The 21583-nt window shown below is 49.7% G+C and overlaps 1 protein-coding gene across 1 annotated transcript in view; it reads right to left on the bottom strand.

Moving 5' to 3' along the window:
- LOC144806107 (uncharacterized) overlaps positions 1–21583 on the bottom strand; it is a 100637-nt gene that overhangs the window by 19726 nt on the left and 59328 nt on the right. Inside the window, exons 2-3 of the mRNA XM_078672542.1 lie at positions 13550–13608; positions 13366–13454 (exon numbers count right to left, since the gene is read on the bottom strand). The gene's annotated coding sequence lies outside the window, so the exon portion shown is untranslated. The remainder of the gene's footprint in view (positions 1–13365; positions 13455–13549; positions 13609–21583) is intronic.

Genomic DNA, 21583 nt, shown 5'->3' with positions numbered 1-21583 from the left:
TGCATTGGTTCAAAATGCGGGCCCATTAGCCTTGTAAGGGCTATGTTTAAATTCCACTCTGGAGCAGGGGGAATACTTGGCGATATAACCCTATTTAATCCTTCCATGAAGGCTTTAATCACTGGTACTCTGAAGAGAGATAGGTGTTGTCCATTTTGCAAGTATGCAGCTACGACTCCCAGGTGTAAACAAATGGATGTGTAAGTTAATCTGCATTGCTGTAAATGCAATGGATAACAAATGATGTTCTTCACAAACAACAAGAGCAATTTGACTGTGACCTGGTTCGATAGGAAACACCTGATTTCAGAGTGGGAAGGATGACATAAAATCACGTAGTACGTAACAATTAAGACCGATATAATTGCTAACAAGATGCGGGTTGTAGCAGTGCAGAACATCGGACTAAAATGTCAAGAAGTTTACACGGTCAATTCAGCAAGAGTGGGCAGTTTGCCAAGTAGGATGGTGTGACAATCGTTTCAGCATATGTCACGGTAAGCCTAATATGATTGAAGTGGACTTAAGGGCAGGTAGAAGTGAGGGTTGTTGCGATGACGAAATTGAGCCTCACAGATACAGGGCAGTGTATTATGAAGCAGGGTTTTGTTAAAGATAGGCAATGGCTATTGAGGGCATAAGAATAACGCCTAGGAACAGGTAACAGCTTGGGGTGGTGAGATGACGCAAGGTAGCGCCACATGTATGGGGCAGCATATTGCAAAGTATGATTGTTGTTTGGCAAGAGGGCTAGCTACGGAGGGGTATAAGTTCAACGCTGAGTGCAACTTGATAACTATCAAAATGTGGAGTGCTATTCTGTTTGCAGTACGTTTCATGGACATTTTTTGTTTGTGTACAAAACATATTAAGAATGTATATATTTTAAAGACATGTGTGTAAAGTACGTTGATGGTAATGCACATGAATTTGCTTGCTTTTTAGATGCCCCTGACGAAGGGAAATCTCCCGAAATGCATTGGGCTTTTTAATAACAATAAAAAAAACGTGACATATGGCAACCACCTCTCCTTTGTTTTTGGGAACGTTTCAGCTTGGAAGTAGAATGAATAAAATGGATTGAAGCAAATGAAAAATGGTTAAAAAGAAATTGAGCAAAAAAGGATTAAGCGAAGTAAAAAGAAGAAAGCATTAATTGATTGGATTCATTCATTCACGTGGCTGTGCAGCCTACATGGGATCAGAAACTTGGTTCCTGTTCTGTCTTTTATCTGCACCTCCTGGACTCCTCACATTCCTATCGAGAGAAGATCCTGCCTCCTCCTCATTAGTGTTGTTTCAGTAACTGCTTCTATCACGTGTTCATGTTTCATTGACTTGTATTAGGAGAAAAGTGCATAAAAATACATTGTGTAGCATTAGCATTATATACTCCAACTTGCTTTAGGGTGGATGCTCTCGTCCATTGCAAAGACAATTGTCACTTGTTAGTTTGCTTGGCCTTTTGCTATTTTTGCATTAAATGTATGATAGATGTGTTGTGTTTTATTTTACATAGCACAAGAGATGCTGAGGAAAATGACAGTCCAGTATACACATTCTTCATATAAATCAACTCACAGTATACTGTTTTGGAGGTTCAGTCCTAAAGACATTATCTCTAACTGAACGCAGGCACCCTAGGAAGCATGTGCTTTTCAAACCAGTCGCCCTCTGATGCGGCGTCCTTGCTATTGGACAAGTCAATATGTCCTGAATTTTAGGAGGGTTACCGTATCTAGTGCACTCTGTTAGACAGCGCTCACCTGTGGTAGCAAGATGTTAATAGGCACCTTATCACCTATGCACGATGCAGGGCATTGAGTTACAGAGCTCCTCACGCTGTGGAGAAGATTAGGTCACATTTACTCGTTTTTCCATATTTGGTCCTGATGAAGTGCCACCTGATTGCTCCATGACTACACAAGGCATGAAAAACGTTGACCTGAAGTATAGACCCCAGCTTACCAGCAGGTCCATTGGTGTAAGCTTGAGGAGTCGTCCCCATGTAAATGTGATGGTTTTTCAACCCAGGATAATGCGCATTTTTTGTTCTTCTGTTCTTTCTATTGTGAACCTCGCACTCGATATTTAAAACCAATCCTGAAGGAGATGGGTTTCATGCAGTACAAGCTTGCATTGTTATACTTACAGATGATGAATTCCCCTTTAATTATGTATTGCACTGCTAGTTTTTTGGCCGCATCTGTCAGATGTAAGAGATCAAGGTTAAGATTGGAATTACAATTGAGGACAGATACCTAAATTCATGTCTACTGTACTGGTGAGCGCAAATTGTAATGAAGTTTATGGAAATAATGCCCTTTTAACTTGTTTTTTAATTCCACTTAATGTTTAATACTGTATTAATTGATTTTAAGATATTTTGAATGTGTGATATATGGTGTAGAATACTTTTATGATTTTAATTAATCGAATAAAGTGGACTTTGACTGACTGACTGACTGACTGACTGACTACTCACATGACTTGAGTTGTTGAGTCTTCCATGCTCTTGTCTCCTCCTCACATAGAGTGTTCGGTGCTCCTGTTCTTCTAACACAAGTGCGTGCACTGGCGTGGGTGTAACTAAGTGCGTCAGCGCGCTGCTTGCAGAGCAGACTGCTCGCTGCTATTCATCCCGCGCCAGGCAACAGTATTTAAGGGTGTGTGGTAAAACAATATTATCTACGTTTGAGCACTCTGGGCTTCATATTCCACCGGTGAATGACAGTATAATAGCGTTGTGTGATGGAACGTCGGTTTTGCAATGCTGTTGCTAAGTGCCTAATTACCTACAGGTAATGACATCGCTTGAAGTGTTTGCCTTATAAATAAGTTCCTTTCGTCGACAAAGAGGGTGTACTTAGCCTGAAGAGGTGAAAACACTTCCAAAAATAAGCCCTCTGTACACATATTGTGTTGTGAAACAGCAAGGCATTTGCCATTTATCCAACGAGCGGGTACTTATAGCAATAGTTACACAGCGGATGCCTCAACTGGTTTTTGTCACGTGGTCAAGACCGTTTGTACAACTCGGAGGATTTAAACAAGGAAATTACTGGGTCAACATTGGTGTCTTCTGTCCCACTTAGGACGTTCCGGAAACATAAAGGACCGATCGTGCCATAAATTAAATTCATATCTCCCGCAAGTGCAAAATGTTCATTATTCATAAAGCACAGAATTGTGATGCGCCCAAAGTTACTCGCATCCGACATCGTGTACTTTACACAGCTTAAGAGTAACTTATGCACTTGTGAGTACACTATGCACGGGCGAGTGAGAGAGAGTAGGGAAAAGCAGGTGGGCATTCAGAGGCGAAACCCGAGAGTGGCGAGGCTGGCAGTGCAGACTAGAGGAACACCCACAGGGCTGGTTCGAAGAGTTGGTGTCCCCGGCTGAAAGAGAATGCACGAAGCCCCTCTTTGATTTGCATACACTGACACATTGAGGGGCTGTTTGCATCTCATCAGATGACCCTGCTCCAGGAGCTGCTTGGTGCAGACCTCTCCTGTGCTGCAGTCATAACCAAATCTCAGTGTCAAAAGCAGTAACTCTGCTATCTGCTAAAAATAAACATCTTTCATCTGCATGATACAAGTTTACTTCCCTGTAGACACATTAGCCCTCTATACTACTTTATGACTTAAAGCGTGACTAGACAAAACACAGACCTTGAAGTTTGCATGCAGTTCCTTGAGGCTGGTTTATAGCTCACTGTGTTATAATTGAAGGATTGCAATTTATGACCTGCAAGTCATAAAAAAAATCTCGGTGTCAAAAGCAGTAACTCTGCTATCTGCTAAAAATAAAAATCTTTCATATGCATGATACACGTTTGCTTCGCTGTAGACACATTAGCCCTCTATACTACTTTATGATGAGGTAAAGTGTGACTAGACAAAACACTGATCTCAGCAGCAATAGCCGCCAGAGTTACCTTACCATTATTATTATTATTATTATTATTATTCCATGAGATTCCATGAGATTTAGATGGCACACAAAGCTCTCAGCCGCAGGTGGCTTGATCTCAAAAGATATTTTAAAAAGCAGCCTTTGCAACCCATTAAGCCACAGCATATTTACTGTCACATTTCTACTTGTTTCCTATTTCTTTGTGGAAGACTTTTAAAAGCAAGTGTATTCGAGGACTGTCAAACTGCTTTTCATGACTCATCCCCTCATTACTTAACCCTCTGTTTGTTGCCACATCTGGACCCCCAGTTTACCGGTTCCCGAAGTAAAGTTTTTCCAATTACAGCACTGAACACTAATCTTATTTCTGTCAGTTTTTGTGAACGCGACTCGAATGTACTGGAGCGCTCTAGGTGAGAACCAGTTACACGGCACAACCTAGTACGCCAGGCAAATGTTGACTCGTTTCACTGAATACATCTGTCTGAGCTGCGTGTATGTTCAACAGACCCCACAAGCCACTGTTCCTTCCCAGTGCGAGTGAAACCGCTCCTCGCAAAGCATTACAGTAAATTAATGCACAACGCGTTTTCAATGTAGAACACAGACCAGACAGTGAAAAACCTTAAAATTCACGTGTCACTAGACACTGTAATAACACGGAGCTGCGGTAAAGCGATATTATTCAGGCGGATTCTAAGATTTAAAAAATATATATTATTTTACCTCACTGCTGATGAATGGGCACGAGCTTTTACATAACACATGCTTAACGGAAGGTAGTCCTTGCAGTGAATTGTTTCAGAAAGCAAACAAGAATGGGCTGCCACCAATTCTTTAGAGATATTTATTTACATGAAAAGGAAAACCAACGCTGCAAGACATTCTGCCACGAGGCTCGGGTTATGCAGCACTAGAAGAAAGTTACACTGAGTGTGTCTGGTGCTGTATTACATCTCCAGCATTCACAAACTCGGTGATTAATAGCGCGGCTCCTCCGAGACCGGCACTTACAGACCAATAGAAAATAAGGAAACCCTCTCCCTCCTCCCACCCGGACCTCTGTGCACCCCCTCCCCGCGTTCCCACCACTAATAACATAGCCGTATATTACCTGCCCCACCTCACTCAGCACGGCAGCCCCCTGTCCTCAGTCGTCACGCCAAGAATGCGGCAGCCGCAGCCTGGAAATTCCCATTGTCCGCTCGCTGAAGCCATTCGCACAAAAAACGAGGCGCGCGACGCGATCCGATTCTTTGGACAGGAGCAGCAGTGAAAGATGATCTGAATCTGGTCAGAGGGACCCTGTGGCCCTGCCTACCGTAAGGTTCAGCCTCTAAGTGACGTCAGGCGGGCACACGCACTTCCGCGCAGGCGCAGAGTGTTCTTGGCCGCTTCTCTGCTTGCTGATGGCATACAAGAGGCGTTGGAAGGGACGAGAATAGCCCAAGGGACCCGGTGAGTGGGGTCGGGGGCTGTGTGTGGGGTGGGAGGAGGGGTGCATGTGTGTGTGCGTGTGCGTGTGTGTGCTGTGTCTGTGTGCTGACTTGCTGGGAATCTGAGGCAGGGGATGTGCACGGCGCCGGGCTGGGCGTGCGCGCCCACAAGGTGAAGTCGACGCTCGTTCCCGGCCCCTGTCTCAGATTCCCAGGAGACGGGTGACAATAGTTGTCGAGCTAGACATGCTTCGCATGTGTTCTAGCTCGACCTAAAAAAATAGTTTTATATGTCACTACGTGCAAAAACCATAAATCGATAACAATATGACGTTGCAGAATTATGAACATACTTTAAACTGGCATCATGAGAAGGATACCGCTTCCGCTCGTTTGAACGATATACTTAACATGTTTGTTCTTATCTTTTAAAATTCTTTTTTAATCATTTTATAGGGATATAATATTTGTATTATGACATTGTTATGGTTTTAAATAACTTAAACAATAAAGATTACTTACTTTAAAGACCTGGCCAAGCCTCATTCGTCTGCTGCCGGGGCCCTGGCCGATGATAAAGTGCCTCCAGGCCGGAACGTGGACGGCGTGCTCAATGCTTAGTGGTGCCGGGAGATGTAGTTCCTCACCCCTGTCAGTCACAGGTTTGTGGCAGGCAAGCAAACAAAGATTAACGGGCTCCCGTTTCAGTGCAAGACAAATTGCCCGAAGCTCTAGAAGGTTGACTTGGAGCCCGGACTCCGCTGGAGTCCAGTGCCTCTGATCTCCGCCTCTCCCATGCAGCCACCCCACCCCAGAAGTGATGCATCTGACACCATTGTGAACTCTGGTTGGGGAAGGGAGGGGGGCCTGCCGTTGACCCAATTGTGGTTCGTTAGCCACCACTGCAATTGGCGTGCAGAGCCCTCCGTGATCTGGATACAATCGGAAAGATTCCCCTGATGTTTTGCCCACTGGAACTTCAGATCCCACTAGAGAGGCCGCATATGCCACCTGGCATAATCTACCAGCAGGATGCAGGAGGTCATAAGGATCATTCTGACTGAAACCTAGGATAGAGGCTTAAAGATCGGAATCATAGCCCGAATATCCCGGACTCGCTGTTTGGAAGGATAAGCCCGAAACTGCGTTGTATCAAGAACCGCTCCGATGAAAAGGAGCTTCTGAGAGGGAATCAGGTGTGACTTTGGCACGTTGATAGTGAACCACAGCGAATGCAGGAGGTCCGCTGTAGTCTGGAGGAGGGAGACGACAGCCTGGGGCGAGCCCGCCTTCAACAGCCAGTCGTTGAGATACGGGAAGACGTGAACCCCTGATCGGCGCAGATGAGCTACAACCACCGCCATCACTTTCATGAGCATCTGAGGGGCGCTGGTAGGGCCCCAAAGGGGAGCACGCTAAACTGAAAATGCTCATGGCCAATTAGTGAACCGTAGGTAATGCCTGTGGGCTGGCAGGTCGGGAATGTAGAAATAGGTGTCATGCAAGTCCAGCGCTACCATCCAGTCTCCAGGGTCGAGGGCAGACAGAACCTGAGCCAATGTCAACATCTTGACATTGGCTCAGGAGGAAGTGGTTGACGTCCCTCAAGTCTAAGATAGGACGCAGGCATTTGTCCTTCTTGGGTACCAGAAAGTAGTGGGAGTAGCAACCACAACCTACTTCTGGCACAGGGACGCGTTTGATGGCTCTCTTGGCCAGAGAGCAGCAACTTCCTGGCAGAGAAGGGCCAAGTGATACTCCGACATGTGATGGAATTGAGGTGGCATTGATGGAGGAGTAGTCTCGAAGGGGAGGAGGTAGCCCCTTTGGACTATCTGCAAAACTCACCTATTTGACAGGAGGTTCTGCCAGTGGGGGAGGTGATGGCGAATCCTGCCGCCCATTGGCCCAGGAGGGTCGAACTATGAAGGTTTAGAAGCTGCTGCAGAGGGGGTACTGGTGGACTGGCCCGCACGTTGGCCCCTGACCACGACGCTGCGTCCCACGTCCCTGGCCACGCAGAGGCTGAACAGTATACGCAGGCCTGTGGCTCTGGGCGGAACGTGTTGGGACATCCCTTCCATAGCCACAAAAAGAGCTAAAAAGCAGACTGCGCTGGGCGAGAGTTAGTAGCAAGGCTTAAGGATCATTCTTAGCCCTAGAATCCTTAAAAAGCTTGAGCGCGTTGTCTGCTTTGTCACCACACAAACGACAGCCATCAAAGGGTCTGTCCAAAACAGTTGATTGGACATTGCCCGAAAAGCCAGTAGACCTTAGCCAGGCAAAGCGTCTCAGTGCTCATGACGTTGAAATCGTCCTGCCTAGTGAGTCGGCGGTGTCCAGCCCACATCGTATGTGAACTTTGTTGCACCTCTCCCCTCAGCAGCTGCAAGGGAGAGCACGGCCCGTGACTCTTCCGGGCACTGAGGCAGTACCTGCGGGACAGTGTCCCACACATAGTGGGTATAACGGCCCAAGAGACATGCAGTGTTCACAGACCTCTGTCCTAAGCTGGCGAAAGAAAACATCTTCTTCCCATGATGGTCCAGCTTCTTGGATTCCCTATCAGGTGGAGCAGTAGGGAATGCACCATTGGAAGTAGAGGCTTGGACCACCAAGCTCTCAGGAGTAGGGTTTTGGGAGACGAAAATGGGGTTGCCCGGGGCAGGGCGGTGGGGTGGGGCAATCGTCCTATCCACAGTAGCCCCTGTGCTGGGCTTGGACCAAGGGCCCAGAAGGATGTCTGTGAGGGCCATATTGAACGGCAGCAGGAGCTCCGAAGAGGCTGCTGATGGTTGATGGACCTTGGTCAGGAGGTTAGTACTGATTGCCACCATAGGAAGCTCAAGGTTTAAGGCCTCAGCCACCCTACGCCACACCACTGCGTATGATGCAGCCTTCTCTGTAGCCAGAGTAGGGGGAGAAAGCAGTCCAAGGTCTGGAGAAGTGTCCAGAGCACTGGCCACACCAAACTCCTCTCTCCAGTCTGGTATGCTAGAGGGTCCACAGACCCCTCCTAGTCCTCAACTTCCTCTGGTTGCCATTCAGGGTGATAGTAAACACCAGGGTAGAACAAGGGTACAAAAGTACCGGGTGGTTCGGGTATCAGCGTCCGTCCTGCTCCGTGTCCATGTCGAGCGGGAGGCCGGGGTAGACAACGGTTGGGGACACAACCTGCAGTGGAAGGGGTGGAGGTGTCGTCAATGGATTAGACGCCGGAGGTGGTGTCGTAATGTCGACCAGCCCCAATCCAGATCCAGGAGTTGATCCATGGGAGCACTGCGGAGCCGAAGCCGCCAGCATCGAAGGCCAAGAACCCCCAGCCGAGTCTGCAGGGTCCGAAGGCGCACTGGCCCAGTAGGGGCACAAGCAGCCCCAATGCTTACTCCTTTTGTCGGTTTAGACTCCATCAGAAAAAGCAGAGAAGTTTTTGGATGTTTATTTTAGATACGGTTAAACATGGTCTAAACCAGGAAATTCCATGGGAACAGGCCATGTGATACAATACCAGTTAAATTACCATGGTAAATCTATCACTGACCGAAGGCCGAGTGCCCATGGCATGGAAAAAGGCATCAGTAAGACCTATTAGGAAGAATACTACAATCCCTTGGACGGATTTGTCTAATCTCAGACCGATATCCCTACTTCCATTCATGGGAAAGCTCACTGAAAGACATGTAAACAAGCACCTTTCGAGCTATATATCGAACAGGCCGGCAGTCTAGACCATTCGCAATTTGGCTTTAGGCCGAAGCATAGTACTGAGTCGGCACTGTCAATAACGGATGATCTACACATGTACCAGGACAGGGGTCATTCGGTAGTCCTGGTACTGTTAGATCTGTCGGCAGCGTTCGACACTATATCTCATAATATTCTGCTCGAATGGCTTGCTAAGATCGGTCTTGTGAGTACAGCACTGGCCTGGCTAAGAAGTTTCCTATCTAACCGGACTCAATCGGGTAAAATGGGCACATTTCGCTCGGTGGAAACTGAGATTACCAAGGGGGTGCCACAGGGCTCTTGTTTGAGCCCAACTCTTTTTAACATCTACGTGGCCTCCCTGGCTAAAATCTTTAGAGATTTCGGTTTCATCCCAGTATCATACGCGGATGATACCCAGCTCCTGTTTCCTTTTAAAACTCTTACCGACGAAGTGAAAACATCTTTTTCCAATGGCATGAAGGCGGTAGCAAATTGGATGACTTCTAACTGCCTCCAATGCAACGTAGGCAAAACGGAGGTTGTATTCTTTGGGGAAGCGCAAATATCCTGTGGACCCCGGACTGGTGGCCGCAAGACCTTGGCCCGGTCCCAGACCCTAAATTGGTTGTGAAAAATCTAGGAGTGCGCTTGGATCATGAACTCTCTTTTAAGCAACATTGTAACATCATTGTGGGTTCCTGCTTCCATGTCATCGGCTTGTTGCGAAAGGTCTTTCCCCTGCTACCGGACTTCACCAGGAAAACCTTGGTGCAAGCTCTGATACTTAGTCGTTTCGACTATTGTAACGGCCTCCTGTTATCGGCCAATGATGGAGTACTAGCCAAACTCCAGATGATTCAAAACACTGCGGCCAGGCTGGTATTAAATGCCCCCCCTAGAACACCGTCTAACCCTCTCTTGGAGAAATTGCATTGGCTCTCAGTCCGTAACAAGGTAAAATTTAAGACCTGCTGTTTAATACACAAGAGCCTAAATGGACTGGGGCCATCGCACTGGAGAGATAAATTCATTCCATGCAAACCGGTTAGGTCCCTTAGGTCCAGTAACCAGCTTCTCCTGAGAGTGCCAGCTGTGAGAAAGGCCAGACAGGGTGGCAAGGCCCTATCTGTAGTCGGTCCGATTTTATGGAACAAGTTTCCCCTTGAGCTGAGGCAATGTTCTGAACATCTGAGCTTCAGAAAGAAGCTCAAAACATTCTTGTTTCAGAACTAATCTGCTATCCACTGACTGCTTGACCATGCTTCTGGTATTTTGGGCGCAGAGATACTCCGGAAGGAGTCGATTCAAGCGCGTTATAAACCTGCAAATAAATAAATAAATAAATAAATAAAACCATCCATGGCGTTTGTTCCAAATTCTATTTTTTGCAATTCCTATGTACTATATACACCTCAGCAAAATACATCTATTAGTGGCACATGTTTCATCTTCCACCTTATTTTCTTCAGTCTTACTATTATCTTTCATATTTTATTCCTTTATTTATTTATTTTTCTTAGCTTTATATATGTAGCAGTTACATACCTGCGCGTCGCAATTAATCATCATATACTGTCCTTATCATCGCTTGCCGCGGAGTTCCCTGTTAGTACACCGCCTAGTCAATTCGGATTAGGTCGGCAACACTACACCACCCAGTCAATTTGGATTAGCTCGGCCACACTGTATAAATACATGTGTAGCACGCTATGACTACATTGCTATTCACTTTCCTGATTGCAATACTGTTTCAACAAACAGATGCACGAATACTGCTTCATATAAGGAGTGACATTGCTCTTTATATTATGAAAATTGATTCATTTTAGCTGTGTCACAGACAGTATAAGGTGGTAATATTGCGTAAAGTTAGGCATTGTGCTTCACATATATGTTTTTTACATCGTTCCAATAAAGTTTTGTCAAGGTACACAGACGATTGGCCATCTTTTACCATGTGATACACCCGCTGCAGGTCAAAACACCTTAACCGGATCACGCCAGGTTTAGTTTCCGATAGCAACCAAAAAAATGCCAATACTGATACCATTCAAACTCAAGCAATTATCCCACACATCAGATGACCTAAACACTCTGGTTGAAAATAGTAGAATTCTCTTTTTCTTTTTCAAGTACACTTTTTTACTTATTAGTTATTATTTTCTCTTGATTTGTATTGTTTACATTTATAAACAATGATTCATTAACAAAAAGATAACTAATAAGTAAAAAAGAGTATATGAAAAAGAAAAAGAAAATTCAACTTTTTTCATCCAGCGTGTTTAGGTCATCTGGCGTGTGGGAAAATTGCTTGAGTTTGAATGGTATCAGTATTGGCATTTTTTTTGGTTGCTATTGGTATATTGGTCCGAACCTTACTGAATAAGAGCCAAACCCTTTCTTGTTTTTCAGGTTTAGTTTCCGGGCATATTCGCAGAAAGAAGGAACCTCATATCCGGAGGCTCCAAATGACTAAAAGGTAAGTTCGAGCCATGGACACGCCCTAGCTTTAATCAAGTCCGCATAGCTTTTCACAGTACCCTAATTAAGTTTGCATAGCTCCTGCTGGCGCATCGTTATCTCGTGACATTATAAAACACATTTAACTTAACATATGTGGCTATTTTGTAACTCTTATTATTCTTCTGCCTATATTTTTACCCGGTCATAGTACAAGGCACGAGTGAAGTACAATTGTGCATTCTTTCTCCTCTGCAAATTACACACCTGTGTAACGAAACCCGCTAGTTTAAGCCTCCATTTTGTAGGCATTTCAAAGGCTTGATTTCGAAGTATATTATATAAGCTGTACTGTAATTTCATTTTCGCCTTATAGTTACTTCATTTATATTGCAGTAATCCTTGAAATCACAAAACAGAATTGTACTGACCCCTTTCATCTGCACCGCATTGCATCAAAGTAAGTGCTGTGCCGTTCTACATTAATCCCTAATACTAGTATTGACTAGCTATTTATTATCGATCTTCAGTAGGTCTCATTGCTATTACATTTTCGCTAAATACAAACATGCTTTAAGTTTCAACTAACCAGGACAATCCTGTGTATCTTTATTCTTTAGCTTTGAAAATATAGCAGTGACATCCAGTACCTATCAGACATCACTGTGCTATCTTGTTTTTCTGGCGTCGCCTGATTCCTCTCTCTATTGCCCATCAGGCATACAGGTATAAATAGAAAATAGTTTTCGGATTTGTAATTAAGGACCCATTCTCTATCACATTTGTCCATTTACATATGTTTAATAATTTTTAGTACACCATTATTGAAACACCACGAGGACTTACATATTTCATCCGCTTACAATGTACTGACGGCGTCTTTTTGCCCTTGGCAACTGAGGTAAATATTAGTTAGATACCTAGAATCGCTGTCAATCAAAAACGTTATTAAATGTGAGCAACTATCAATATGCGTCTTCTACCTTCATCGTTTAGATTATACATGAAGTATCGCACTGTCTTCATTTACCGTTCAACACGACGGTTCTCCAAACCCCATCAATAGTAGGTATACTATTTCTGACACCATGAGTTAAGCATGTGACTTTGATACAAATAGGGGTCACCATTGTATACATACACAAATGTTCTGGGTGCCTTTTCCTTTCTTCCCCCCCCCTTTTTTTAATCATTCACATAGGGTTCCCTTCACTATCTTTATATATTGCCTTTTTCACATCTAATTTTATTCCATTAACCTTACTATTCACTTCTAAAGTAATTATCTTGAGTCATATCTTTCCATTTTCACTTTTACTCTCATTCTTCTCCCTTATTTCATCCAATGCAAATGTCTTCTTTGTATACTTATCGCTCATTGTATTCGTGAAAGAACCTCCCTCATTCATAAAGACAATGTTTACTTCACAGATTCATCAATTGTTTGTACTGTGGCCCTCTTCCTGGCGAAGTCACCCCTGTTGCGCCGACACAGACGTAGAATTCCACCAGTCATTTGAATTTGTGCCACTCAGTCTCCAATTGATCTTGTTTTTTATATATTGTGTCAATCTATCAGTGTTGAGCAATATGTCATCATACCAACAATGTTTTAAATGTGTCTTCAGTATGTCTGTGAGTTTGTATGATGGACATGAAAGTGGATGAATGATTATTATTTTTTTTCTAATTGTTTAACACTTAATAAATGCTCATTTTGTATTCTTGATAAATAATTTGTGTTCTTTGGTTCTTTCTGACCTTTGTCTATTGATTAGCATTTAATTATTGTTTATTGAGTGGTTGCCTTAAATCTGTACAATGATTGATTTTTCCCTACCTTAAGGAACCTTATCTTAACTGTAGGCGGCCTCTTCTTTTGCGCTTGTCAGCAATCCTTAGCATCTGAAGGCTTGTGAGTCAACGATCCTTCACATAGTAGAACATATGTGAAAAAAGAAAACCCACATCATTTCAGTGATTCTTTTTGTGCCATTTCCACTTCCCCATTAGATGCTACTTACCTTGCTTGGAATGCTGAAAGTATATATTAGCGGACACTTCCAATATCAGGCGTACCAATCTGCAGGAGAACAATACCAGATATTTTAGCCACCACTCACACATGGATGACAGTGAATTAATTGATGGACCTAAAAACATCAAGAAGTAATCAATATAGTTTTCTACCATTAAAAGAGCAATGAGCGAATTAAAGTTACATCATCATGTCTGCAGCAACAAACTAAAGTTACATCACACAATGCAAGACAGACAGGTGGAAAGGTCATAAGATTGCGGAAACATGTGTGTACCTAATTTATCTGAACGACCTCATTCATAGAGGTGCTCCAAGGAGAAGATGTGGCCACCATACACTCCAATAGGGGGCCAACACTTCCGACTCTAAAATATAAGATCCCTTGAACAACAAAATTAAGAGTTATTACATGTACAATAGTCCTATTTAATCAGCAGTGCTTTATTTCCTATCTCTACATGCATCCAGCAGTATTGATAACCTTTGCAGCCAACATATGTTTCGTCAATAGGGTATATCCACCATCGACTTCATCAGGCTACAAATAAACAGAAAACCATATATAAACTACATAGTCTCATGCTTATGTAGTAATCAACCACGGTATCCCTGCTGCAAGATCTTTTGTGTAACACCGCATTCCAAAATGTTCTTTCTTGAGATTAAAATTATAGTTAAGAACCGTGAAACCACAAACAAGACAATGCATCCAAAGGAAAGATTGAGTTGTGCGCCCTCGATACCAAAGAGAAGAGACCTAGTGACACCTCAAAAGAACACCCGTATTAGGAGGACAGTTGTCCAGAAACAGACTGCAAAAAAGAATACCAGGTGAATATTTAATACAAATAGGAAATCCAAATAACCACTCATATTACCCAAAACAGTGATAAAACTTGCCACATTAAGGGCTAAGGCTATCTGCCTCCCTCTTAAAGAGCGCAAGGGAAATGTTAGTGGATTAGGGAGACCCAGCAAAATATAGGCAGGGATGCACAGGATATCTGTCTCGAAGGCTTCATTTATGTCCTGGAGTATCAGGTCCCAGTATCTTACTAATTTGAGGCAATGCCAAAGTAGATGTACTAATGAGCCTGTCTGCCCGCAGCTACGCCAGCAGTAAGCCGGGGTCGTTCTTTGTTCGAGTGCTTCTGTCGGGCCGCAGTTAAGTACCAGTATGAGGCAACTTTATAAGCTGCTTCCGTACCCGGGATGTTGTGTGCAGTGTGATGTGTTCTAAAAAAATATGTCCTGCCACTCCTTGTCTGTGAGGGATCTGCCTATTTCCTCCTCCCACCTTAACTGTCCTTAGAGTTCGTTGGTGTGGTGTCTACTGAGAGGAAAGAATACAGTTTTGATATAAGGCGCTTGCCGTCGCTTTTACTAATAAGCCACTTTTCATACTGGGTTAATGGACGAGAAGCTCCTGGTCTCATCTCCGGGTAGGTTACCCAGTGACGAATATACCTTTAAACCCCCCATTCTTTTTCCCCGCAGGGAATCACAACGCTGTCGTTACAACGAGCGTGTTGTGATTCCGCATACCATTACTCCGCAAATCAGAACAACGACTTGCAGAGGAGGGGCGCTGGAAGTTGGAATAGTATATTCCAACTCCAGTCTGTGCAGACACTAGGGAAGGTGTTGGATTTTAAATCCAACACCTCCCCGCCCCCCGCAAAGTGTTGTTCCGACTTGCGGAGTAATGGTGTGCGGAATCACAACGCAGTCGTTGTAATGACTGCGTTGTTATTACCTGCGGGGTAAAAAATTAGTTGTAAACGCTGTTTACCCCCAGGGACACGCTTGATTATAGGCGTACTAGTCATGGCTGGGATTTCGTAATCTTTCTGAAGCTGATCAAAGGGAAAGGCCCTCTCTTGATTACACCCCTTCTCACGCCACTGCTGGAATGTTTTTGATTTGCACCCAGGCGGGAAGTCAGAGTTGTCCACCAATGGAGTGGGGAGGGGAATGAAGTAAAGCCATGGCGGATTGCAGTTGCGTCCCATACTTTTAGGGTAGTTGTCATCACCGGGGAGAGGTAAAGCCTCCATGCGTTATGCCTACGCGGGAGCAAAATCTCTCCCCAAGTCTTCGCTCCTGCAATTATTTGGTTACTAAACAATCAATGTTTCTCTGAAAGTGGGTGGTTCCACTCAAGAATGAAGGGTAGTTGTGATGCTTGAAAATACCTGGACAACACAGGGGCCCCCCACCTAACTTGGGTTTTGTGATCTGCACAAAGCTGAGTCGCGGTTGCTTCCCACCCCAGATGAAGTGGTTGATGGCCCACTGTAGGTTCCGCAATGTAACCGCAGTTGGGGAAAGGGAGCTAGTTTGAAAGATGTACAATATGCGCGGCATTATCGTCATTTTAACTGCTGCAACATGACCCGCCCAAGAGAGACCCGATCATGACCATGTGGAGAGGGTTTCAATAGTCTGTTCTAGAAGTGGCCCGTAGTTAGCCGTTAGTGTCTTATTAGGGATTCATACTAAGAAAATCCCCTGGTATGGTATGTGATTGCTGGTCCAAGTGAATGGGAAATGCCTGGACAGGGCCTCTACTGTGCCAGGGGTAGTAGACAGATTCAGTATTTGTAACTTGGGAAGGTTTACCTTGAAGCCAGCCACTTCACTGAACCACGAGAATTTGCCACTAGGGCCACGAGCGAGGTCTCGGGATTTGTCAAGGACAGGAACACGTCGTAAGCGTAGAGGCTTATAGTATCTATGTCAGCCCCCAGGCGGACCCCGGAGATCAACGGGTTGTCTCTAACCTCTGAATTTGGTATATCCCGCTTGGATAGATTTGTGATTCTTTTTTCTTCAAGCTGATATTTGGATATTCTCCACCAGTACTTATGGTGGGTCCGATCTTCAATCTGTGTTCTTTTCTTATCTTCATTATCTCTCCTCCTGTTTTCTCACTTCCCTCACTTTCTTGTCACTCTATTCTTAGTACATATAAAAAGAATTCCTGTTAAACTTATCTTTTTTTCACTTGGTGATGGCTGGTGCTTGTTTTACTTACACTGCAGTCAATTCCACCTTTGTTATACTCTTGGATTCTTGAGTCACACTGTTTAGATGTGTATTTAGTAGGGCTGGGCGTAGTGCCACTACGCACACTACGCGTAGTGAAAAAAAAAAAAAATGTAGAAAACGGGGGCGCGTCCTGGGGGTCCGTGTGCCCTGGACAGGGGTCCCTCGTGCCCCGGGAAGACTCCCTGATCTCCCCGGCCTGGTTGGAGCCCGGGAGCCCTGCAGCCACGGAGCCCTGCAGCCCGAGCCCTGCAGTCCCCGAGCCCTGGAGCCCCGGAGCCCCAGAGCCCCGGAGCCCCGGAGCCCTGCAGCCCGAGCCCTGCAGTCCCCGAGCCCTGGAGCCCCGGAGCCCCGGAGCCCAGAGCCCTGCAGCCCTGCAGCCCTGCAGCCCCGGAGCCCTGCAGTCCCGGAGCCCCGCATGCCCGGAGCCCTGCAAGGGCAGGCTGGAGCCCCCCGCAGAGGCTCGGAGCCGGCAGATTGGCGTCATTTCGGTCCCGGCCATCTGGTCGCCCCTCTCGCCTCGGCCATCTGGTCGCGACCAATGCTTTCCTATAGGGCGACCAGATGGCCGGGCTTCCCTGGAAGTCCCGATGAGGTGCCATTTGCCTCCCGGATCCCAGGCAGGGCTCCAGGAGGTAGGGCACGTTTGCGCCCTGGGTCCCCTCTGTCACCTTTAGTGCACAGATTACAAGAAAGGGGGGTAATTTTCCTCCGGATTACTAGGGACAATGGTATGCCCGGACACCCTCCCAGGATAGCGGTGCACTGCCAGGGACCAGATGGGCTGTGTTCCCGGGCAACACCTCCCAGGCGTCCGGGGCTCCCTCCTCCGGCCCGCGGCGTGGGAAAGTACCCCGGAAGGGCTCCATGGCTCCATGGGTCCTGGGCCCTGCAACCCCGGAGCCCTGCAGCCCCCGAGCCCTGGAGTCCTGCAGCCCCCGAGCCCTGGTTCCCTGGTTCCCTGGAGCCCTGGAGCCCTGGAGCCCTGGAGCCCTGGAGCCCTGCAGCCCCCGGAGCCCTCCCGCGGAGGCTCGGGGCAGGCAGATTGGCATCATTTTGGTCCCCCCTCTCCCCTCGGCCATCTGGTCGTCCGCCATGCTTTCCTACGGGGCAACCAGATGGCCGGGCTTCCCTGGAAGTCCCGATGAGGTGCCATTCGCCTCCCAGATCCCAGCCAGGGCTCCAGGAGGTCGGGCACGTTCGCGCCTAGGGTCCCTCGAGCCTTGCGGTGCGCACTTGTTCCCAGAAAGAGGGGTAGCCTTCCTCCGGATTACTAGGGACAAGGTACTCTGTGACCCCTCTTGGGCTGGCGGATCCCTGCCGGGGACCAGATGGGCTGTGTTCCCGGGCAACACCTCCCAGGCGTCCAGGGCTCCCTCCTCCGGCCAGCGGCGTGGGAAAGTACCCGGGAAGGGCTCCATGGGTACTGGGCCCAGCAACCCTGCAACCCCGGAGCCCCGCAGCTCCCGAGCCCTGAAGTCCTGGTGCCCTGGTGCCCTGGAGCCCTGGAGCCCTGGAGCCCTGGAGCCCTGGAGCCCTGCAGCCCTGGAGCCCTGGAGCCCTGGAGCCCTGCAGCCCTGCAGCCCTGGAAGGGCAGACGGGAACCCTCCCGCGGAGGCTCGGGGCAGGCAGGCAGACTGGTGTCATTTCGGTCCCGGTCATCTGGTTGCCCCTCTCCCCCTCGGCCCTCGGCCATCTGGTCGTCCGCCATGCTTTCCTACGGGGCAACCAGATGGCCGGGCTTCCCTGGAAGTCCCGATGAGGTGCCATTCGCCTCCCAGATCCCAGCCAGGGCTCCAGGAGGTCGGGCACGTTCGCGCCTAGGGTCCCTCGAGCCTTGCGGTGCGCACTTGTTCCCAGAAAGAGGGGTAGCCTTCCTCCGGATTACTAGGGACAAGGTACTCTGTGACCCCTCTTGGGCTGGCGGATCCCTGCCGGGGACCAGATGGGCTGTGTTCCCGGGCAACACCTCCCAGGCGTCCAGGGCTCCCTCCTCCGGCCAGCGGCGTGGGAAAGTACCCGGGAAGGGCTCCATGGGTACTGGGCCCAGCAACCCTGCAACCCCGGAGCCCCGCAGCTCCCGAGCCCTGAAGTCCTGGTGCCCTGCAGCCCTGGAGCCCTGCAGCCCTGGAGCCCTGCAGCCCTGGAAGGGCAGACGGGAACCCTCCCGCGGAGGCTCGGGGCAGGCAGGCAGACTGGTGTCATTTCGGTCCCGGTCATCTCGTTGCCCCTCTCGCCTCGGCCATCTGGTCTCGCCCAATGCTTTCCTATGGGGCGACCAGATGGACGGGTTCCCCTGGAAGTCCCGATGAGGTGCCTTTCGCCTCCCAGATCCCAGCCAGGGCTCCAGGAGGTCGGGCACGTTCGCGCCTAGGGTCCCCCGAGCCTTGCGGTGCGCACTTGTTCCCAGAAAGAGGAGTAGCCTTCCTCCGGATTACTAGGGACAAGGTCCTCTGGGACCCTTGTCGGGCTAGCGGTCATCAGCCGGCTGATAGGCGGGCCAGGATGCCGCCCCAGACCTGGGTCCGTCCCTGGGACTGCAGCGTGGCCCGGGTGCCTGGGACGGGGTGCAGAGGGCCCGGGGAAGGCTTCCCCTGCGCCCCGGGCCCTGGGAGCCACAGCTGGGTCCAGTGGCCGCGCCGGGCCCCTGGTCGGGTGCTAGGGCCCTTGGCCCTGTCCCCCGGCCTGCCACACTGCCAAAAGCCCGGGACGGGGTTCCGTGGTGCCCGGGGAGCCTCCCCGTGCTTGACCGGGTTCAGGAGCTCCGTCCGGGGCCCTTGAGGGCCCCGGGGACTGTGGCCTCCCCACCCGGGGCTCTGTCCTGGGTCCTGCCGCGCGGCAGGGTGCCCGGGACGGTGTCCGGCAGGCCCGGGGAAGGCTTCCCCTGCGCCTCCAGGCCTGGGAGCCCCGGCTGGATCCAAGGGCCACGGCGGGCCCCGAGTCGGGTGCTCGGGCCCTGGGCCCTGTCCCCCGGCCTGCTGCACTGCCAAGGGCCCGGGCCCGGGTCGGGGTTCCGTTGTGCCCAGGCAGGCCTCCCCTGCTTGTCAAAGTGCCTGGGGGCCCGGGTGGGAGGGCCTGTCGGGGCCCCTGGGAGCCTCCATGGCTGGGGCCCAGCTGGGGCCCTGGGCCTCCGGTCGGCCATGCCGCGGAGCACGCTGACTCCTTCGTTGGGGCACAGGGTGTCCTCTTTCGTGCCCGGCCATCGGATCCCCTCGGCCATCTGGTCGCCTGCTATGCTTTCCTATAGGGCGACCAGATGACCGAACTTCCCTGGAAGTCCCGATGAGGTGCCATTCGCCTCCCGGATCCCAGCCAGGGCTCCAGGAGGTCGGGCTCTTTTGTGCCTTGGGTCCCCTATGTCCCCTCGGGTGCACGGATTAAAAGAAAGGGGGGTAATGTTCCTCCGGATTACTAGGGAGAGGGTCAGTCAGCCCTCCAGAGATTCTGAATCAGGGGAAGGCAGCCCTGGGGCCTGCCCGCTGGGGCCCCCAGGGTCCTGGGGACACTCCTGCCTTTCAGCCCCTTGCCGATGGTCCTTTTTCTCCGAGTTTGAGGGGGATGGTGTCCCGGGGTCCGCCTGCCAGTGGCCCCCAGGGGCCCGGGGACGCTCCTGCCTCTCAGCCCCTTGCTGATGGTCCTTTTTCTCCGAGTTTGATCAGGCACAGACCTCCGAGTTTGATCAGGCACAGACCTCCATGAGGTCGGGCCATGCTGAGAGGGGGAAGGCGTCCCGGGGCCCGCCCGCCAGGGGCCCCCAGGGGCCCGGGGACGCTTCTGCCTCTCAGCCCCTTGCCGATGGTTGTTTTTCTCCGAGTTCGATGGTCGTTTTTCTCAGAGTTTGATCAGGCAGACTTCCATAAGGTCTGGCCATGCTGAGAGGGGGAAGGCATCCCGGGGCCTGACCGCCAGGGGCCCCCAGGGGCCTGGGGATGCTCCTGCCTCTCAGCCCCTTGCTGATGGTCCTTTTTTCTCCGAGTTTGATCAGGCACAGACCTCCGAGTTTGATCAGGCACAGACCTCCGTGAGGTCCGGCCATGCTGAGAGGGGGAAGGCATCCCGGGGCCCGCCCGCCAGGGGCCCCCAGGGGCCCGGGGGCGCTTCTGCCTCTCGGCCCCTTGCCGATGGTTGTTTTTCTCCGAGTTCGATGGTCGTTTTTCTCCGAGTTTGATCAGGCAGACTTCCATAAGGTCTGGCCATGCTGAGAGGGGGAAGGCATCCCTGGGTCCGCCCGCCAGGGGCCCCCAGGGGCCCGGGGACGCTTCTGCCTCTCGGCCCCTTGCCGATGGTTGTTTTTCTCCGAGTTTGATGGTCGTTTTTCTCCGAGTTTGATCAGGCAGACTTCCATAAGGTCTGGCCATGCTGAGAGGGGGAAGGCATCCCGGGGCCCGACCGCCAGGGGCCCCCAGGGGCCCGGGGATGCTCCTGCCTCTCAGCCCCTTGCTGATGGTCCTTTTTCTCCGAGTTTGATCAGGCACAGACCTCCGTGAGGTCCGGCCATGCTGAGAGGGGGAAGGTGTCCCTGGGCCCGCCCGCCAGGGGCCCCCAGGGGCCCGGGGACGCTTCTGCCTCTCGGCCCCTTGCCGATGGTTGTTTTTCTCCGAGTTCGATGGTCGTTTTTCTCCGAGTTTGATCAGGCAGACTTCCATAAGGTCTGGCCATGCTGAGAGGGGGAAGGCATCCCAGGGCCCGACCGCCAGGGGCCCCCAGGGGCCCGGGGATGCTCCTGCCTCTCAGCCCCTTGCTGATGGTCCTTTTTCTCAGAGTTTGATCAGGCACAGACCTCCGAGTTTGATCAGGCACAGACCTCCGTGAGGTCCGGCCATGCTGAGAGGGGGAAGGCGTCCCGGGGCCCGCCCGCCAGGGGCCCCCAGGGGCCCGGGGACGCTTCTGCCTCTCGGCCCCTTGCAGATGGTTGTTTTTCTCCGAGTTCGATGGTCGTTTTTCTACGAGTTTGATCAGGCAGACTTCT

Source organism: Lissotriton helveticus (assembly GCF_964261635.1).
Source record: "Lissotriton helveticus chromosome 1_1 unlocalized genomic scaffold, aLisHel1.1 SUPER_1_unloc_46, whole genome shotgun sequence".
NCBI lineage: Eukaryota > Metazoa > Chordata > Amphibia > Caudata > Salamandridae > Lissotriton > Lissotriton helveticus.
This window is presented reverse-complemented; position numbering and strand designations above follow the sequence as displayed.